Below are 19,346 nucleotides of genomic sequence, written 5' to 3'. Positions count from 1 at the left end.
CAAATAAGGAACAGGTTTGAGGCTTTAAAATTAGTTGACAGAGAACCAGAAGAACTATGGAATAAAGTCAGAGACGTAATCAGAGAAGAATGCAAAAAGACAATACCTCTAGTTAAAAAGAGAGAAAGACCTCAATGGATGACTGAAGAAACTCTTAAAATGGTTAAAGAGAGAAGGAAAGCAAAAGCAAGAGGAGATAGAAACACAGTCAGAACCCTAAATGCAACAATACAACAACTAGTACGTAGGGACAAAGAGGACTATTATAATATACTCTGCACAAGAGGCTACCGTAAGGACAGAATATGGAAAAACCAATTGGTTCCCCATCAGAAAGGGTGTGAGACAGGGGTGTATTTTATCACCCTATTTGTTTAATCTGTATGCAGAACATATCATATGGAAAGCGGGATTGGACCAAGATGGAGGTGTGAAAATTGGAGGGACAAATATCAATAATTTAAGATATGCAGACGATACCATACTACCAGCAGAAACCAGTAATGATTTGAAACGAATGCTGATGAAAGTTCAAGAGGAAAGCACAAAAGCAGGACTACAGCTGAATGTAGATTTATGCAACTTTACAGTTGACAATGAGGACATTGAACTTGTCAAGGATTATCAATACCTTGGCACAGTCATTAACCAAAATGGAGACAATAGTCAAGAAATCATACTTTGGACACATAATGAGAAGACATGATTCATTAGAAAAGATAATAATGCTTGGAAAAACAGAAGGAAGTAGAAAAAGAGAAAGGCCAAACATTCCATAAAGGAAGCCACAGACCTGAACTTACAAGATCTGAACAGGGTGGTTCATGACAGATGCTATTGGAGGCCACTGATTCATAGGGTCGCCATAAGTCATAGTTGACTTGGAGGCACATAACAACAACAACAAGCCAACAGCTGGTGTGCAGATATGGCCAGAAAGTGGAAGCTGTAACTTGGAAAGATGGGAACATAAAGAAAGCAAAGAGAAATTAACAGCAAATTATGCAGAAATGAATTTTGGGAAAGGGACAAATAATAAACAGTATCTGCCAGTAAAATAAAATGCAACAAGTTCATGGAAAAATAAAACAAAATGCAAATAATGCATCCTAAGCCAAAATATGGAATAGCTATTCTATGCCAAGATTACAGCCTATTATTTTGGGATTAATTAAAATTGGACTTTGAAACTTTACTTATGTTTGGGGATTTTCTATGGTAGCTGTCTGTCCCCTGATGGAAATAGGAATTCTGGGCTAGATGGACCTTAGAGCGGTTTCCCATTCCTGGACAAGGTGGAAGAGCAGATCCTCAAAGACAGCCCCTGCAAGACCAAGAGGCCTTCAAGCCTACTTAGAGTCTGCACTTGCTCTCCCTGCCACCCCTTCTGTCTGACACTTACCTATCTACCCCCTTTTTTTACCTGTAGGGGATGCAAACTCTGATGGGATCTCATGGTCACCATTATCTCCTGCCCATGAGCCCCAGTTAAGAAGCACCAAACAACCATTTTGTATCTTTAACCTGTAACCAGCTTAAGAAAAAAACCTCAGCCAGCACTACGAGAAAATAGGTTTGGTGCTATCTGCTTTCTCTCGTAGAGATAACGTGGTTGTGCTTTATTTAAAAAAAGAAATGCATGTTTATTTACTTATTTATTTATTCCCTTTATATCCCACCTTTCCACCAAGGAGCTCAAGGTGGCATACAAACATGGCTCTCCCCCTCCCAATTTTATCCACACAACAACCCTGTGAGGTAGGTCAGGCTCACTGTTGTAAAAGAAAATATTCCCTCTGGGATCTTTTCTAGGTACTGCAAATAACAGCCATTCGACAAGATGTAAAGTAATAAAAAAATAGCAACAATTTGTTGGAGGAGTGGTAGAGTATTAGCTCAGAGCTACGACCTCAGTTACAACCAAACTGACTGAAGGTCCCGAACACCGGGTATAAGTTATTTTTATACATTTCTGGTTACATACGTTGCATACCAGTTCCTGCATCATAGACACGTATTCTTTGCATAGATAAGAACTTAGCACTTTGCTAACCACACAGGCTATATGCTACAAACAAGCATGGCAAATATACTCTGCATAACCACAGAGGCACATTGTCTAGGACAAAGCAGGCTACTGGAACAAAGTTTGTGGTTAATAACAGGACGCTACGTCAAATAAGCTGAAAGAACAGGATGTGGTGCTCTGCTACTGCTGAAGGCACTAGGTAAGCAGATTTAACTGTGTGTACATCTCTTGCCCGCTTGGAGCCGAAGTTGTCAATCACATGGTCTAACAAATATGGGGTGACTCTGGCTCATATCACATCACCTAACTGGCCTAAGGTTGCCTAGTGAGCTTCATGGCCAGGCAGGGATTTGAACCCCAGTCGCTCAACTTCCAGTCTGACTCTCTAAGCACTACACCACACTCTCTCTCAGATGTAGGTAAAACTCATCTTCTAAAAGTTTGTTTTGGTAAAATCTAGAAATTGCCAGGTTCTCAGTACTGTTCCTTTTGTAAATGTCATCATAATATTCCACCTCCCTGGCACAGGGCTTCAGGGATAGTGTCCTTGTTGACAAACACCCTAGTTTTAAACAACAGCTCTTCAGCAATGATGATCCACTGAACAGAGAAACAGAGAACATGATCAAACCCTGCAACAAGCACAGAAGTCAACTCTGTCTCCGCGTCTACTCAGGCAAAAAGACTAGGGGGCCTATTATTATTATTACCTTTCCTTCACCATCAGGTCCCAGGGAAGGTTGCAATCTAGTAATCTTAGCCACATTAAGGTTTAGTGACTTGCATCTGCCCAAATAATGTAAGTTAATATCAGACAGGAACACCCTTCTTCGTATTACAAAGGCTAAACAGGCCAGTCAGTAATGAACCTTGCTTACTGTTTCTGTTGGAGTCCATGTCAACAGTTTCTAGGGGAAGGGATAACGTCCAGGGACAGTCTGAAGGTAGGGCCATGATGCAGCCACTTCATCTGATATAAAGTAAATAAAGTAATGCTTCTGCTATGACAGAAGTTCTTTCCACACTTCATACATTTTGGTTTCCTTCCCTGTGTAGGTTCTTTGGTGTGCAGTAAGATGTCACTCCAGACACTTATGTGGCTTCTCTCCTGTGTGGGTTCTTGGATGTGATGTAAGGCGGTGGCTCCAACTGAAACTTTTCCCACACTGTATGCATAAATATGGTTTCTCTCCTGTGTGTTTTCTTTGATGTGAAGTAAGGTGTTGGCTCTGACTGAAACATTTTCTACACTCTATACATTTATGTGGTTTCTCTCCTGTGTGGGTTCTTTGATGTGAAGTAAGGTGTTGGCTCTGACTGAAACATTTTCCACACTCTATACATTTATGTGGTTTCTCTCCTGTGTGGGTTCTGTGATGTGAAGTAAGGTATTGGCTCTGACTGAAACTTTTCCCACACTCTATTCATAAATATGGTTTCTCTCCTGTGTGGGTTCTATGATGTGAAGTAAGGTGATGGCTCTGACTGAAACATTTCCCACGCTCTATGCATTTATATGGTTTCTCCCCTGAGTGGGTTCTTTGATGTGAAGTCACATGGTGCCTCCAACTGAAACCTTTCCCACACTCTATGCATTTATATGGTTTCTCTCCTGTGTAGGTTCTTTGATGTGAAGTAAGGTGATGGCTCTGACTGAAACATTTTCCACACTGTATGCATAAATATGGTTTCTCTCCTGTGTGCGTTCTTTGATGTACAGTAAGGCTCTTATTGCAACTGAAGCTCTTTCCACACTCCAGACACTTATAAGGTTTTCTCCCCTGTGTGCGTTCTTTGATGTGAAGTAGGATGGTGCCTCCAACTGAAACTTTTCCCACAGTCTATGCATTTATATGGCTTCTCTCCTGTATGGGTTCTTTGATGGCAAGTTAGGCTTTGATTACAACTGAAACTCTTTCCACACTCCAGACACTTATATGGTTTCTCCCCTGAGTGGGTTCTTTGATGTGAAGTAAGGTGTTGGCTCTGACTGAAACATTTTCCACACTCAATGCATTTATATGGTTTCTCTCCTGTATGGGTTCTTTGATGAAAAATTAGGCTTCCATTACAACTGAAACTCTTTCCGCACTCCAGACACTTATATGGTTTCTCCCCTGAGTGGGTTCTTTGATGTGAAGTAAGGTGATGGCTCTGACTGAAACATTTTCCACACTCTATGCATTTATGTGGTTTCTCTCCTGTGTGGGTTCTGTGATGTGAAGTAAGGTGATGGTTCTGACTGAAACATTTTCCACACTCTATGCATTTATGTGGTTTCTCCCCTGTGTGGGTTCTTTGATGTGAAGTAAGGTGATAGCTCTGACTGAAACATTTTCCACACTCTATACAGTTATATGGTTTTTCTCCTGTGTGGGTTTTTTGATGTAAAGTAAGGCTTTGATCACAACGGAAACTCTTTCCACACTGCAGACACTTGTATGGTTTCTCCCCTGTGTGGGTTCTGTGATGTGAAGTAAGGCTTTGGCTCCGACTGAAACCTTTTCCACACTCTATGCATATATATGGTTTCTCTCCTGTGTGGGTTCTTTGATGGGAGGAAAGGCTTCCACTATCACTGAAACTCTTTCCACATGCCATGCATTCATATGGTTTCTCTCCTGTGTGGGTTCTTTGATGCAAAGTAAGTTTAGAGTTCACAGTAAAACTCTTTCCACACTCCAAACATTTGTGTGGTTTCTCTCCTGTGTGGGTTCTTTTATGTTTAGTTAAATCTCCTCTATATCTGCAGCTTTTTCCACACTCCGTACATTCATACGGCTTCTCCCCAGTGTGGATTCTTTGATGTAATGTAAGACTTCCATTATATCTGAAACTTTTTCCACACTCCAGACACTTATATGGCTTTTCCCCTGTGTGGGTTCTGTGATGTGAAGTAAGGTGTTGGCTCCGACTGAAACATTTTCCACATGCTATGCATTTATATGGTTTCTCTCTTGTGTGGGTTCTTTGATGCAAAGTAAGTTTAGAGTTCACACTAAAACTTTTTCCACACTCCAAACATTTGTGTGGTTTCTCTCCTGTGTGGGTTCTTTTATGTTTAGTTAAATCTCCTCTATATCTGCAGCTTTTTCCACACTCCGTACATTCATACGGCTTCTCCCATGTGGATTCTTTGATGTAATGTAAGACTTCCATTATGACTGAAACTCTTTCCACACTCCAGACACTTATATGGCTTCTCCCCTCTGTGGGTTCTGTGATGTGAATTAAGGTGTTCACTCCGAATGAAACTTTTCCCACAGTTTAGGCATTCATATGGTTTTTCGCATGTGTGGATTCTCTGATGTAAAGTAAGCTTATTTCTCATACTGACGGTCTTTCCACATTCAAATCACATATACGTTTTCTTCTCCGTATGGGTTCTTTGATATAATGCAGTTCCTCCTCTGCATGAGTACGTTTTATGTTGAGTAAGGTGGCCCTTCTGACTGAACCTCTTTCCACATTCCATGCGCTCATATGCTTTCTGTTCTATATGGGTTCTTTTATGTGAAGTAAGGTGGTGACAGTCTGAAACACTTTCCACACTCCATGTATTCATATGGTTTCTCCCACCTGTAGGTTCCCCAATTTTATTTTGGCTTACTTTTTAATAGTTTCTCCACACTGGACACTTTCCTTTCCTTTGTGATCTTCCTATGGGATCAAGAGTTCATCAATAACAGCATCCTGCAAAGTACAAGATTTCTTCTTTCTTTGGTTTACCATCTGCCTTTTAAGTTCCCTTTGATTCCCAGATGTCTCTTTTCCCACTTTCTGCTTTCTTGTTTCCAAAGACACTACAAAGAGATCCATATAATGCTTCTTCTCCTGCCCTTCACCTGTTTGGGCAAACAAGAAAGAAAAAGAAAAACCTGTTAGGAGTTCAAGGCAGAGAGAAACGATTGGATCAAGGATCAAATACAATGAGCTGCTTCTCTACATTCAAATATCCAGGAGGTTATATGATGGAAAGGAAATTTGGTAATGGCCCAAATAATAGGCAGTCGTGGCCCAAGACCAATGCTACACAGATCTGTGGTGGTGTGATGTACCGGGAGGGAATCGCTCACCACTTCATACCCATTCATGTCTATATTTTGCCTGCAACCTCTGAATCTAATCTAAGAAGGGTAGGTATTGCGCTGTCATTTAGCAACGGAATACCTCTTCCCTTTATAACCTGTCCTGCAATGAAACAATTCCCATTTAGACATCAACAAAGGCCAAAATCAGAATGCGAGGGAAGCTGTCCATGACCCAATGGGGCCAGATGCAAAAGTGAAGTCCAAAATTTGCAGGCAGGGAAAATTCCTGGAGCAGGAAAGACATGAGAGGAAGCCAGGGGCAAGTGCCATAATTCAAGGCTCCAGTCAAAGGAAAGGGAACTAAAGTTTAGGCAATGTCCTCCAAACTGAGAAGAGTTTCTTGGATTGAGGAGTCATCTCTGAGGCCAGGGGGGTAGTTATAGGAACTGGCACTTCGGACAAGCTGAATGAGTGCTATGGTAGACTGGTGCCTTTGAAGCCTAGCATTCTGTCTGCTAGGCTTACATCGCAAATAGATGCATTTATTTATTGATGCATTTATAACCTGCCTCAACAAGGGTCAAGTTCCAGGCAGTCAAGATCAGGACTTTCAGCTCCCCATCAATCCAACGGGGCCAGCGGCAAGCGTGATGTTTAAAGGGTGCAGGCAGGAAAAGAGGGATCAGAGGAGAAGATATAGTGGGTGTAATGAAAACCTTGGCCTGGACATGGAGAGAAGCAGTGGGATACGGATATCTCTGGATATAAACCCTACAGAAGGGAGAGTGAAGAATGTCCTGTTGCTCTGTATGTGAACGAGGGCAATGAGCCCAACATGCCAGAAATCCCAAAAAAGACAGACTCCTGGACAAAATTGTTGTGAGTAGCGATATCTGCTTCTCTGGCAAATATTTCCACTTCCGCACAACCTGTCTTGGTTGGGCTCAGGGTCAATGGATCAGGTCCCGGAGCTGATAGTCATATCAATAATTTCCCTCAACCCAAGGCAGCCTAATTAAACCTACTGCACTGGGAATAAAAGGCATCGTTTGTCTGTTTGTGATAGCCTCCTCAGAATGACAAGCGATGGAGATGAGATCCACATTGTGGGCCCATCGTTCCCTACACTAGGCAAATGCAGCTGTGTCTACTGACATAAAACTTCAATCTTCTCTCAAGGGCATGAGGCCTTTGATTAACATCAATTACAAGGAATAAAACCATGTTTATAAGAAAGCCACAAAATATGCCTGTTATAAATTGATAATTCGTTCCAACTAGTTAGGTAACTTTGTTTTCACAAAAATAACAAGTTGTACCAGAATTCCTAATTGTCAATTTTCAGTATGGTCAGGTGCACACTAAATATGTTCCCATGTCCAAGATACTTAATTCACTAATTGGCAACGAAAAAAAAACCCTTGCCACCAGTCACCATATGCTCAAAGGCGCTTATCACCAAATTCTTCCAATCTAGCCTAATTTCCCTGCTTTTTACAGAAATATCTGTTGACTATAGGTACGTTCTCAAACAGCAAGGGTTTTTTGCTTGTTGGTGAATTTGTCTGCTTTTTAATCCGGGAGGTAAGAAATGGGATCCTCTGCAAGTTTACTGAGAATAGGTTGATCATTTGCATGCTTATTGAGTTCAATGGGATTTACTTCCCTGTAATCATGCTTAGGATAGGTGAAACTGACTACGTGGGAGGAGAGAAAGAGGGAGGTTAGAGGGGAGGAGGGGAGATTGGAGCAGGTGGGGGAGGAGAGGAAGTGGGCAGGAGTTATCATTTCCATGCTTATTGAGTTTAATGGGATTTACTCCCATGCAATGGGTGTTACTCCCATGCAATCATGTTTAGGACAGGTGAAACTTGAGTATGATGGAGGAAGAGAAGGGGGGCTGGTGTGGGGAGTGGAGGGAGGGGAGAAAGGGGGAGGGAATGGAGGGGAAAGGGGTGTGTGGTGTAGGAGGTGGAAAGGCGGAGGGCAGGTGTTATCATTTCATGGTTATTGAGTTTAATGGGATTTACTCCCATGCAATGGGAGTTACTCCAATGCAATCAAATTGAGGACAGGTGAAAAAGCATGGTGGAGGAAGAGAGGGCTGGAGTGGGGAGGAAATGGAGGGGGAAGGGGTGAGGCACAGTAGATAGGAAGGGGAGGGGAGATATGATCATTTGCATGCTTGAGTTTAATGGGATTTACTTCCATGCAATCATCTACATGACAGGTAAAAATGAAGGTCAGAGTATGGGGCAAGGTCAGTAATAGGATTACAGGTACTTTGTGAACATGGCTGATTTTTCATTAATTTCAACAAATTATGAGACTGCTGAGAGAAAAAAGGGATCTGGATTTTTTTCTCGTTTTAGACTTTGAACTCTCGATTGTCGCTAAGTGTTTTGTGTATCACCATGAAAACTTAGAGGATTGTTAAACAAGCATTTCTGAGTTCAGGACTATATGTTTTCTAAGATTTTGTTTTTGTAAGACTTTTTATTTTGCTTATGGGAAGGAGCAGAATGGCATGAGAGGTATTTTCAATTTAACATGGAGGAATGTGAAGAATCTATTCTGGCTACAGTATATGCAGCCAATAATGTTTGTTAATTGCAAAGCTGTAATTTATTCTATTTCTTTCATATATTCAGGTATCACAGGAATGTACCATTTTGCTAACACAGGTTAAAGTGAAAAACGGGAGGAAAAAAAACTAGAAGCCGTTTGGATTTTTTTCTTGAAATTGACATAATCTGTTGTCGTTGATTACAACTCAGAGATGACTCTAAGGTATCCCTAATCAAATCCCCTTCTATGATAAGCTTCCACCGGGCCTTGAAGACCTGGCTCTTCAGGCAGGCTTTTGGGGTGGGTTAGGTTTCTTACTGTTATGGTTTTAAATTTTAATGTTTTAATGTATTGTTTTATCTTGTACGTCGCCCAGAGTGGCTGGACAACCAGCCAGATGGGCGACTAATAAATTAAATAAATAATAATAATAATCCCCGAGCTTTCCCCATACACAGTACTTCATCTGAAGTAGGTTTAAATTAAAAAAGGGCATGGTTTATTTTTAATTAAGTGATTAAAAAATGCCTTATAGTGGGTTATAACGTACCGCATGCGCAGAAGAAAGACTTCTTTCATTTCACTTTCTTCCCCTCCCCTTCCAGTTACTTGGAAGAAGCAGGGGAAGTCTGCTCCTGTGATTGATGGGCAACAGACATGTGACTCACACTGGCCTTCTGCTGAGCTTGAATCTGTGTGAGGAACAGAGAGAGAGAGAGAGAGAGAAAAAAAATGGCTGAAAATGGAGGGAGAAAGCAGCAGCAGATGGGAGGTGAGTGGGAAAGAGTTAAAAAATGGGGGGGACTTTCTTTCTGTTGTTCTCCAGTCCTGTTTTAAAGCAATTAGGCAGGGCTTACTTAGGCATTACAGTTTTTTATTATGTAGGAAACTAATACTGATTTGTTTAAAATTAATACTGATTTTTTGCAATGACAATAAAGTATTATATGGGCTGTATGTATTTATACATCTGCAGTGTGTGTATGGAGTCTTTCTAACAACTCTGTGATTGGTTTGGTGATTGGAAACCAAGGCAACTCACAACAAGAAATAAATCCCCTTAAAATCCAGTAACCATAAAGGAAGAATAAACAGTTGGAAAACAGCCTAAAGAGGCATGATTCTGAATTTTGGGTTGGGTGAATGAAGTTTATTTATTATTTGATTTATATCCTGCCCTTCCTCCCAGTAGGAGCCCAGGACAGGAAACAAAAGTACTAAAAGCACTTTAAAACATCATTAAAAACAGACTTTAAAATCTATTAAAACATCTTTGAAAACATTTTTAAAAGCTTTAAAAAACATTTTTTTAAAAAAAGAAAAGTCTTAAAACATATTAAAAAGCAATTCCAACACAGACTCAGACTGGAATAAGGTCTCAGCTTAAAAGGCTTGTTGAAAGAACAAGTTCCTTATCACTTGAGGCTGTAGTTCTCTGCACACTTCCCAGTTTAGTAAGCCCCATTGAATACATTGGGACTTGCTTCTGAGTAAACAAACATTGGATTGCACTATAAATATCAATTACAGATTGTGTAATTAATAAACATATTTGATAGTCATGTTTATATAAATATTTCTTCATACTGCGTCCCAATGAGTATTTGATTTCACACTATGGTTGTAGATGATTTTTTCTCTACATTTTAAGTGTGCCCTTCTTCCTTGGGGTAGTCATGGTACTCTGTTGTTTTCATCTTGAGGGGAGGATAGGCTGAGAGATGGTGAGTAGCACATGGTCACCCAGTATACTTTATAGCTCATTTCCATTTTGAAAAATTAATTAAAACGATTTACATGCAGGCAAAGTTGATTAAGTAGATCAACACATTTAAAGCACATCCAATTCACATTTAAAGCCCATGACTTCGCCTAAAGAATCCTGGGAAGTGTAGTTTCCCCCTCACAGTTATAGTTCTCACCACCCTTAACAAATGAAAATTCCCATGATTCTGTGGTGGGATTCATGTGCTTCAAATGGGTGTTGAATGTACGATAAATAAATGTTGTAGGTATGATGTGCATTCAAGAGTGAATTGCAAAGAAATTTTTTTAAAGATACTTTTTTAAACAGGGGGAGGGTTGTAGCTCATAGTTAGGGCATATGCTTTGCATACAAGGTCCAAAATTCAATTCCTGGAAAAGACTATTGCCTGGAATCCTGGACAGCCAATGCTAGTCCATGTCATGAGTACTGAGTTAGATGGTACAAAGTGGCCTGAGTCAGTATAAGGAAGATTCCTTGGTTCCTAAAATTTGGAAGAGACTCAAGGGCCACAGTGACCCCAACATTTATTGATGTATTTTTATTTACAACATTTATATACTGCTTTAGTGTAAAAAATCTCAAAGGTGTTTACAGAAAGACTTAAAACAATAAAATTATTGGCAAAAGCGTTAAGGACAGATATTTTAAAAAGTTCAAAATAATAAAACCAACAATGAGTTAAAAACAGATTTAAAAACACAATAGCTTCTACATGCCTGGAGAGGCTTGCCTCAAGAAAACTGATTTTAGCAGGTGCTGAAAAGAGGCGTCTGCCTAATGTCAATAGGCAAGGAGTTCCAAAGCATAGGTTCTGCCACGTTACAGGACTTTCTTACAAGGGCAGAACAAGTACTATGTGGCACCCATAACTTGGAAAGCACAGCTTGAACTTGGCCTGGTAGCAAATCAGGAACCAATGCTGATTTCAGAGCAGAGGTGTAATGTGCTGTTAGGATCTCACTCATGTTAGCAATTGTGCTGCAGCATTCTGCATTAACTGCAGTCCCCAGGTCAGGTTGTGCTGCATGGGGATTTCTGTGACCTTGGCTGACTGTCTGCCAGGATTTTTTTAGTTTGGGTTTTTGGTTATGAATCCTGACTGGTTGTGGGATGCGGAGTTTTCTGCCTTATTCATAGGAATCTTGTTGTGGTTGGTATGGTATTGCATTTAGGAAAGTGTTACTGGCTTTTGTGTTGTTGTTTTTTCTATTTGCATTTCACTTATCTTTAATAGAGTGAGATTAATAGAGTAAGATTACAGCCATAGAAGCAACAGCAGTGGTTCCATGTGCTCAGGACAACCCCCTTAAACCCATTGATGATGCAGGGGCATCAAATATGTGCAGTTAGTGTAATACCATATTACACTAATGAGGTGGCCAAGTGGTTTTTCTGTTTGTGACCAGCAGTGCAGTAGCAAATTAAAAAGTGCAGGGTCTCTTCATGATAGTCACAGCCATGCCCCTCCTTTTTTTGCTGCTGGGTTGAGAATAAGATCCTTTTTAATGCCTTCTCCTATAACAATAGACGTCCCTAGCTCAGTATTGACTGACAAGATTTCAGATAAGGATCTCTCCCAGCCCTAATTGGAGATGCTGGGTATTGAATGTGGGGACTTTTGCATGCAAAGCATGTTCTCTGCCACTAAGCCATGACCCTCTTGTAAAGATAAAGGCATTCTTGATGGTAATATAACATTTAAAATACACTGCTGAACTATTTCTGTTACTGCTGGTGCTAATTTGCACAGGATCCCATCTCTTACCTCCCGGATTAAAAAGCAGGGAAATTCACTAATTGGCAAAAAACCTTGCGGTTTAAGAATGTACCTATAGCCCACAGCTATTTCTATCAAACTTTAAAAAGCAGGGAAATTGGGCAGCTATAGTGAATGCATCAGGGGAGCAGGAGATCTGAACTCCTCTCTGAGATATTGGACTGCCCTACAAATTGGTCAAAATGCAAACACCATTTGGGTTGGTCTTTCACAGTCCAGTCCACTTCCTGTGTAGCTTGGAAGAATTTGGTAACATGTGCCTCTGAGCATATGGTGAGTGGTGGCAACACCTGCAATCAGCCCAAATAACAGAAACAAGACATGTGCTGTGCTGATCTTGTTTTAGCAGGGAGGAAGCAACATTATTCAGACAGTTGATATCATTGAGATGGTCACTTTGAATATGTCTGATTTCCTTTGCAATTTTAGTGAAGTTTCCTATAGGAAATCATTTTCTTTTGTTTCTATTTCTGCAAATATGTGTAGTACAGCAACACTTTGCAAAATTTACACTAAAAAAACTCCAAACATAATAATGGCACTGACTTCTGCAGAATAGTCTCCAGTGGACCTCAGGAGTGTGTCAATTTGCACAAGATAAAACAGTGGGAGGTGAAATATATTCTAACAAAATGCTAGGTGTGCTCTATGTTTTTAATTGACCGTGCCTACTTTGCCTTAAATGAAGTGGTTTAAACATAGCAGGCTGAAAACATGCATCCTCTTTTTCCCAACAGCTAGAGTGACTGCTGAAGTAGAAACATATTAGAATTAGTCTGATTTTACATCAAACTACAGTTTCAGATTCAACTGTTAAACCACCCAAAATAGAAATAGAAATTAACCCCATCATATGACACTGACCACTAAAAAGGCTTTGAAATTAATAAAATTAATTTGACACAGATTTCTAGGATGAATAATGAGGGAAATAAATTTTTCTAGTTTAGATTCTCTGTAGAAACATTAGTAACACAGGAAAGAAGCAAAGTAAGAAGAACACCAACAGACATACAAAAATATAATTCTCTATCTTTGGAGATTGCAGGTGTTGCCACCACTCACCATATGCTCAGAGGCACATGTTACCAAATTCTTCCAAGCTACACAGGAAGTGGATTGGACTGTGAAAGACCAACCCAAATGGTGTTTGCATTTTGACCAATTTGTAGGGCTGGACAATATCTCAGAGAGGAGGTCAGGTCTCCAGCTCCCCTGGTGCATTCACTATAGCTGCCCAATTTCCCTGCTTTTTAAAGTTTGATAGAAATAGCTGTGGGCTATAGGTACATTCTTAAACTGCAAGGTTTTTTGCCAATTAGTGAATATTCTTATATTTGTCAAAGGAAAAATTGTATAAATATTCCTTCCTTGCAGAACCTAGTGTGTCTTCTCATCCATGAGGTTCACACATTGCTTATGTACAGACTGCTTTGTGATTCAGGTAGTTATGAACAAAAGGGTACCACCACTCTGCATCAATGTTTTACATCTGTAATGCCTTGTAATTTAGCACTGGGGATGTGTAATTGTCCCTCTGGTCAAAATGCTCAGGGTCACCTTGCGATGAACAATGAAATCAAAGGAGTATCTAAAAAAGGAAATGTAACAGTGGGCGACTTCAACTAGCCTCATATTGACTGGCTACGTGTGCGTTCCTGTCCAAATCAAGAGGTGATATTTCTACATAAGCTAAATAACGGTGCCCTAGAACAGGTGGTCATGGAACTGACCAGAGGGGCAGCCACCGTGGACTTTGTCAAGAAAACGTGTTCATTTGGACTGAAAACATGGCTTTGCCATGAAGAATTGTGGGTAACATCTTACTACTGGAATGCAGCCTTATGGGTAACATCTTTCTGCTGAGAAGCTGTTTTCCCTTTGTAGATAAGCTCAGGATTAAGACACCTGCATGCACTCAAAGTCCTTAGCTAGCTGTGGGAGCGCACCTATGAGGAGGCGGGAAAAGGCGCTGGAATATTCCACCTTCCAGGGGTCTCCTGACTGACTGATTGGATATTAGGCCCCTCAGCTGTTGCTGCTAGGCCTTTTCCTATCCTAAGCTCTGTTCATGTGTCTTGTCTTAGGAACAGTCAGTTTCTTAATTTTCATCATGTGCTTCAATTTGCAACCACCCTTTGATCTTTATTGGAGATTTCTACCTGTGCCTTGTGGGCATTCTGGGTTTCAGGATTTTCATGCTGCTCTTTCATATGCACTTATATTTTTAATAAAGCAACCTCATATTAACTGGTGTGTGTTCTTTCGTAAGCCTTGTTGAGTGAATCCAGCACCTTGGTCTTTGGGCTATTTGCTACTGTTTAGCTGTTTTGCTCGGGACTTCAAGAAGCGGAGAGTCTGGTCTTTAGTGTTTAACTTAAGGTGTTAAGAGTCCCCTGGCCCAAACTGGTGGACAGAAGGGGTGGCAGCAACATGGCCTACCTGATAGGGTTGGCTTTCATTATCTACCAGCCCTGGTGAAGTTGGTGACTGCAGGGTGCCTGAAAAAGAATTGTGGTGTTCAGCAGCATTCTATGTTGCAGAGTTGGTTTTGGGGTTTCAAGGATTTTGGGAAAGACTTAGGATTAAATGGCTCCCTGGCCTTGATGAGAGACAGCACTGTTGTCAAAGTGACTGGGAAGAGCGACCATAGCACTATCAAGTCTTCCCCCTCACTAGTATAGTAGAGAAGACAGAAGTCCTCCCCTCCCAGCAACAGGAAGAGAAGATCTGACACAGAAAGAGAAGCTGGTGCTTCAACCTTCAGTCCTTGCCAGGCCAGAAGACGGTGACACAGGAAGGCTCAGGATGGGCAGGGCAGACTTACTGGCCACAGCCTTACCAGTAACTGATAAGAACAGGGCTGCAAGCCTTTCAGCCATACCACAGAAGGGGCAGAAAGCAGGATCCGTACCCAGAGATGCCACATTCCCACAGATCCCCAGCAAGGCGTCTTTCTGCAGAGCCCTTTGGCCTGGATCCAGCAGAGTCCGCTCCTGCTTGGACAGACAGGCAGTCACCTCCTCAAAGGACACCAAGCCTGGAGGGGGAAGGAAGAGGGAAGGTTTGGTGAGGAAAAGGTAACTCCGTGGCTGACTTAGCAAAAATCCTAACTTGTACCAAAATCTCAGCAGGAGCAGTAGAAAAACTCTGCTACAAGGACCCCCTAAATGTCACCAATTGCAGCCTCCTTACCTACAGCCCACTGCATTTCTCCTCCTCGTGGCCTGACAGGGGGACTCAGATGGGATGTCTGAAAAGGGCCCAGAGAACAGCTGCCTTCTCCATGGTCAACAGCGCTCCAATTCTTGATTTGGGACTTAATAGAGGGCTGGAGGGAGCAACCTGTGACCCTCGCGAGGGGGCGCCGCACCTTCCCGGGTGGGGCAGCTGGGGCATCCCGCAGCGCCAGAGGCAAAGCTAGGGAGACCCTTCCCGTCAGCCCCGGTGGAGGACCTCGGGGTGTCCCCAGGACCCCTCCCTACAGGAGCAGGGGCTGAGCCTGCTTCCCGAGGACCAGTCCCGCTTCTCTCCGCTGCGCTGGAGCCCGGCCTGGCCGTCAGCCGGGAGGAGGGCGCCGCTCGCCCCACACACACGTCGCGGCTCCCGGGCCAGAAGTAGCCCGGCCTGGAGGCGCCTCTCCGCGCCCAGCGCTGCCTTGTTCCTCCGCGCACAGGAGAAGGCCTAGCTGCCCGCCTGAGATGGCGGCAACCCACCCCGGGGCCCGCATGGTGTATTGGCAGAAAGAAACTATGGAAATGAATGAATGGCCCGGAGGTCAGTAGAGTAGCCCCTCCGGGGAAGAAGGGGGCTTTCGCGGTTCATTCCCTCCAGCCTCTGCCTGCAGCCATTTACCCCCCCCAAAGGAGGCTGCTTTGTCTCCCCCCAACCCCCACCGCGACTAGACAGAACTCAGAGAGGGGAGGGCGGGAGGAGCCTGCAAGTTGAGCGGGGGGGATCAGTTGGAGAGCAGCGGGGCGATTCTTGGTGAGGGGGATCTCTTCCTTCTTGGGGGAGCTCTTTTTCCTCCTCCCCATCACGTGGCCGGAGGAAGTTGATCTCCACGGGAGAGGGAGATTTAAACAGGATTGTGCAATGCAAAACTAGCTGTTCAGCCCCCGCACCGAGTTTTTTCCCCTCTCTCGGCTGGAGTGCATGCATTGCCAGAGGGGCGTTTGGGAGGGGGCTCTTCCTCCCCCCCAAAAAGAGGCAAATCAACCCCTCTTACTTGTTTGTCCTCTCCAGGCACCAGCTTCCCCTTTGCCCGGGAATCTGACCACGCGAGTTTCCCCTTCCTGGAGAACTGCCAGAACTCCGCCCCTCGGAATATCTCCCGCCTCTGAAGAAACCCCCCTCCTCTTCCTCCCTCTCTCTCCCTCCCTCCCTTTCTTTAAGCTGCGCTGATGGCCCTTCGAAACCTGTTCTAGCGACACTTCGGGTTCCTTTTCGAAGGCAGAGAACCATACAGCTACGGCGGTAGAGCACACCTTCAGCATGACCGGACTGCTTCCTGCACGTGTCGGAGCCGGGGGAGGAGCTCCTTGGTCGTCTCCGCGGGCTCAGGGACAGAGGAGCGCCGTCCTTCCTCGGAGCTACTACGAGGCTGTGTGGAGTTGCCCGGGCTCCTCTTTTTCTGCTTCCTAACCCTAACCTCTCAAGGCCGATCCTGAAGGAAAACAAAAGCCCCTGCCGGTGGATTGGTTGCAGCAGAGGAGAAATTGAATCGGAGCTTCCTTAAAACATCCCCTTGATAATTGAGCTGCACTTCACCGCAGAAGTTTATCAAATTATGGAAGGCATGAAGTAGGCGGACAAAGAAGTTTTTCTCCCTCTCTCATGATTGGAGTAAAGCACCAAGACATGTTACAAGTGACCTGAACCAGGGAGAAGGGACAGAAAGGCAATCTATTCTTCCCTCTGCTGAAAATTAATTGTTGTTCTTGACAGGAGAGTCCCCAGATCATGGAGGTATATGATTTGGGGTGCTCCAACATATTTTGGGGTTCAGAGTCATGTTAACTTTGCTTTGGAGTTGCTGTAGCTATGAACGTTTCTTCTTTTTTAGTATTCTGAACTTTCAAGCAAATAATGAACAGGGGACTGGGAACTAGGAACCAACTTCAGTGTCATACTCCAGAGGGGATCGAAGGGCAGCAAACTGTATGCTGTTCACAGGCCGGCTGTGATTGTTTTCAGGATCCAAGCAACAAAGAAAGAACATCTTATTTCCTGCACAAGAAAAGAGCAGCAAAACGAAAAGGACTTTGTTGTTGTTGTTGAACCCTGTTAATTGCTGGGGGGTGGGTGGGAAAGAAATTGTAATCCCTTTACTGTTACAAAGCTACAGCAACTAGACTGTTAAAGAGGGTTATTGTTACTTATCTGTTCTGATCACGTATGAGAATTATTTCTTTAACTTCAATGTACATATTCATAGGATCCCTAACATATTGGGAAGTAGAACGATATTATTGGTATACTCCTGCCTATCCATTTCGAAGGGAAGAGTACCACTTTGTGGATGTATAATAAGATGTGGCTGTTGTGGATATGGGGGCTTTTTCTATTTACAGGGGCAGAAGAACCAGAAAATTCAGAAGAAGAATGAGAAAATTCAGAAGAAGAACCAGAAAATTCAGTTTTCCATTTGATGCAAAAAGTGGTGAAGGAATTCAATTTCTCCAATTGTTGGGTGTGTGTGCATGCAGGAGGGAATAGCATAGATCCCCTCCCCTTTAGGCCTCTTCCCCTGACTGCTTATGGACATGTGTATAATGAATCTGTCCTACATGTGCAGTATGAAAATGTAAATGACACATGGAAAACATACAATTTTACCACTAGAAGAGATTGGTATTGGGTAGTCCCCATGTTTGGAACTTGGTGTTTCCAAAGAACCTCACGTAAAGGCGAGACAAGTATTTCTGTTGGGACCTCCAAATGTTCTATTACTCTCAAATGGCATCTAACTCCATATTGGGATAAAGGCCTTAATTGTACTCAGTACAAAGGATTATGGAATGAGACCCATATAAATGGTACCAGGACTTCTAAGAACCCCAAAGGGGACGACTGTTGGAAACATGACACGTATGAGATGACTTGCATATGTGTGTGTAGATATTTCAAGTCCACTACCATGTATTTTGATCATTCCCAAACCCTCCACTGGGTATGGTCAAATGGTACAGGGGTGGATGGGTTCAAAGAGTCATGGTTCGAGGTGGGAGCAGCATATCGATCCCAATCATGAGAAGGAGTGTCATGTCAGGGAAACAAAGATCAGCCAGCGCTTTGTGTGAAAAATGATAGTATGGTAAGATATGGTAGCCCTTTTTATGGGGGATGGTATGATCCAAAGAGACGCAGAGGATCTCCCATTTCACACCTTAATGGCTCTTGACCCTGGGATAAGGGACCTTTTCCCAATGGCATTAGAGCTAGGTTGGGACATCATTTTGTCTGTGGCTCACGAGCATATAAAGAGCTCCCAGCCAAGTGGACTGGAACATGTTATGTGGCCCTACTGTTGCCCCCAATTTTGATTCATAGTGGGACCGATGTAAAAATTTATGGTCCAGTACACCAGAGGGTAGCCAGAGAGGCTGAGGCTGTCATCTCTAAAGTAGCCCATGGGGGTCAACAAAAATGGGGAACAGAAATATGGACTGCTCAAAGGATAATAGATTGGGTTGGCCCTGCAACTTGGGAGTCCAATGTTGGTGGCAGAACTGCCCATTATTTGACCTATCGTGTTATTCGTCTGCAAGCAGTAGTGGAAATAGTGGTGGCTTTCCGACTGCTGGCTGAGGACATTAAAGCCCTGAAGCAAAGTATTCTCCAAATTAAACTTGGAATGGATTTCTTACTGGCATCCCAGGGTGGCCTCTGCTGATATTTGAATGTCTCTGATTGTTGTGTATTTGCAGATGAAAATGGGGAATTATTGGAAAAACATCTTAGGAGGATTCAGGAAGTGGCATATGTAGAACCCCAAAAGTGGGATGGTTGGAATTGGAATTGGCTAACCAATTGGGTTCCTAATTTTAGTTGGCTTAGAAGTGGATTTATGATATTGTGTGTAATCTTGCTGATTTTATTAATTTTGCCTTGCTTTATTCCATGTATTCGTTTGATCATACAACACATGGTTGAAAGTATAACACATAAACA

At 42.8% G+C, this 19,346-nt stretch overlaps 1 pseudogene; it reads right to left on the bottom strand.

Moving 5' to 3' along the window:
- Positions 1-3,348: 3,348 nt before the first annotated feature.
- Positions 3,349-19,346, bottom strand: part of LOC133381784 (zinc finger protein 850-like) — a 42,232-nt pseudogene continuing 26,234 nt past the window's right edge.

The sequence above is a fragment of the Rhineura floridana genome, chromosome 3 (genome assembly GCF_030035675.1).
Source record: "Rhineura floridana isolate rRhiFlo1 chromosome 3, rRhiFlo1.hap2, whole genome shotgun sequence".
Lineage (NCBI taxonomy): Eukaryota > Metazoa > Chordata > Lepidosauria > Squamata > Rhineuridae > Rhineura > Rhineura floridana.
The sequence above is the reverse complement of the archived record's forward strand: the minus strand, read 5'-3'. Positions and strand labels throughout refer to the sequence as shown.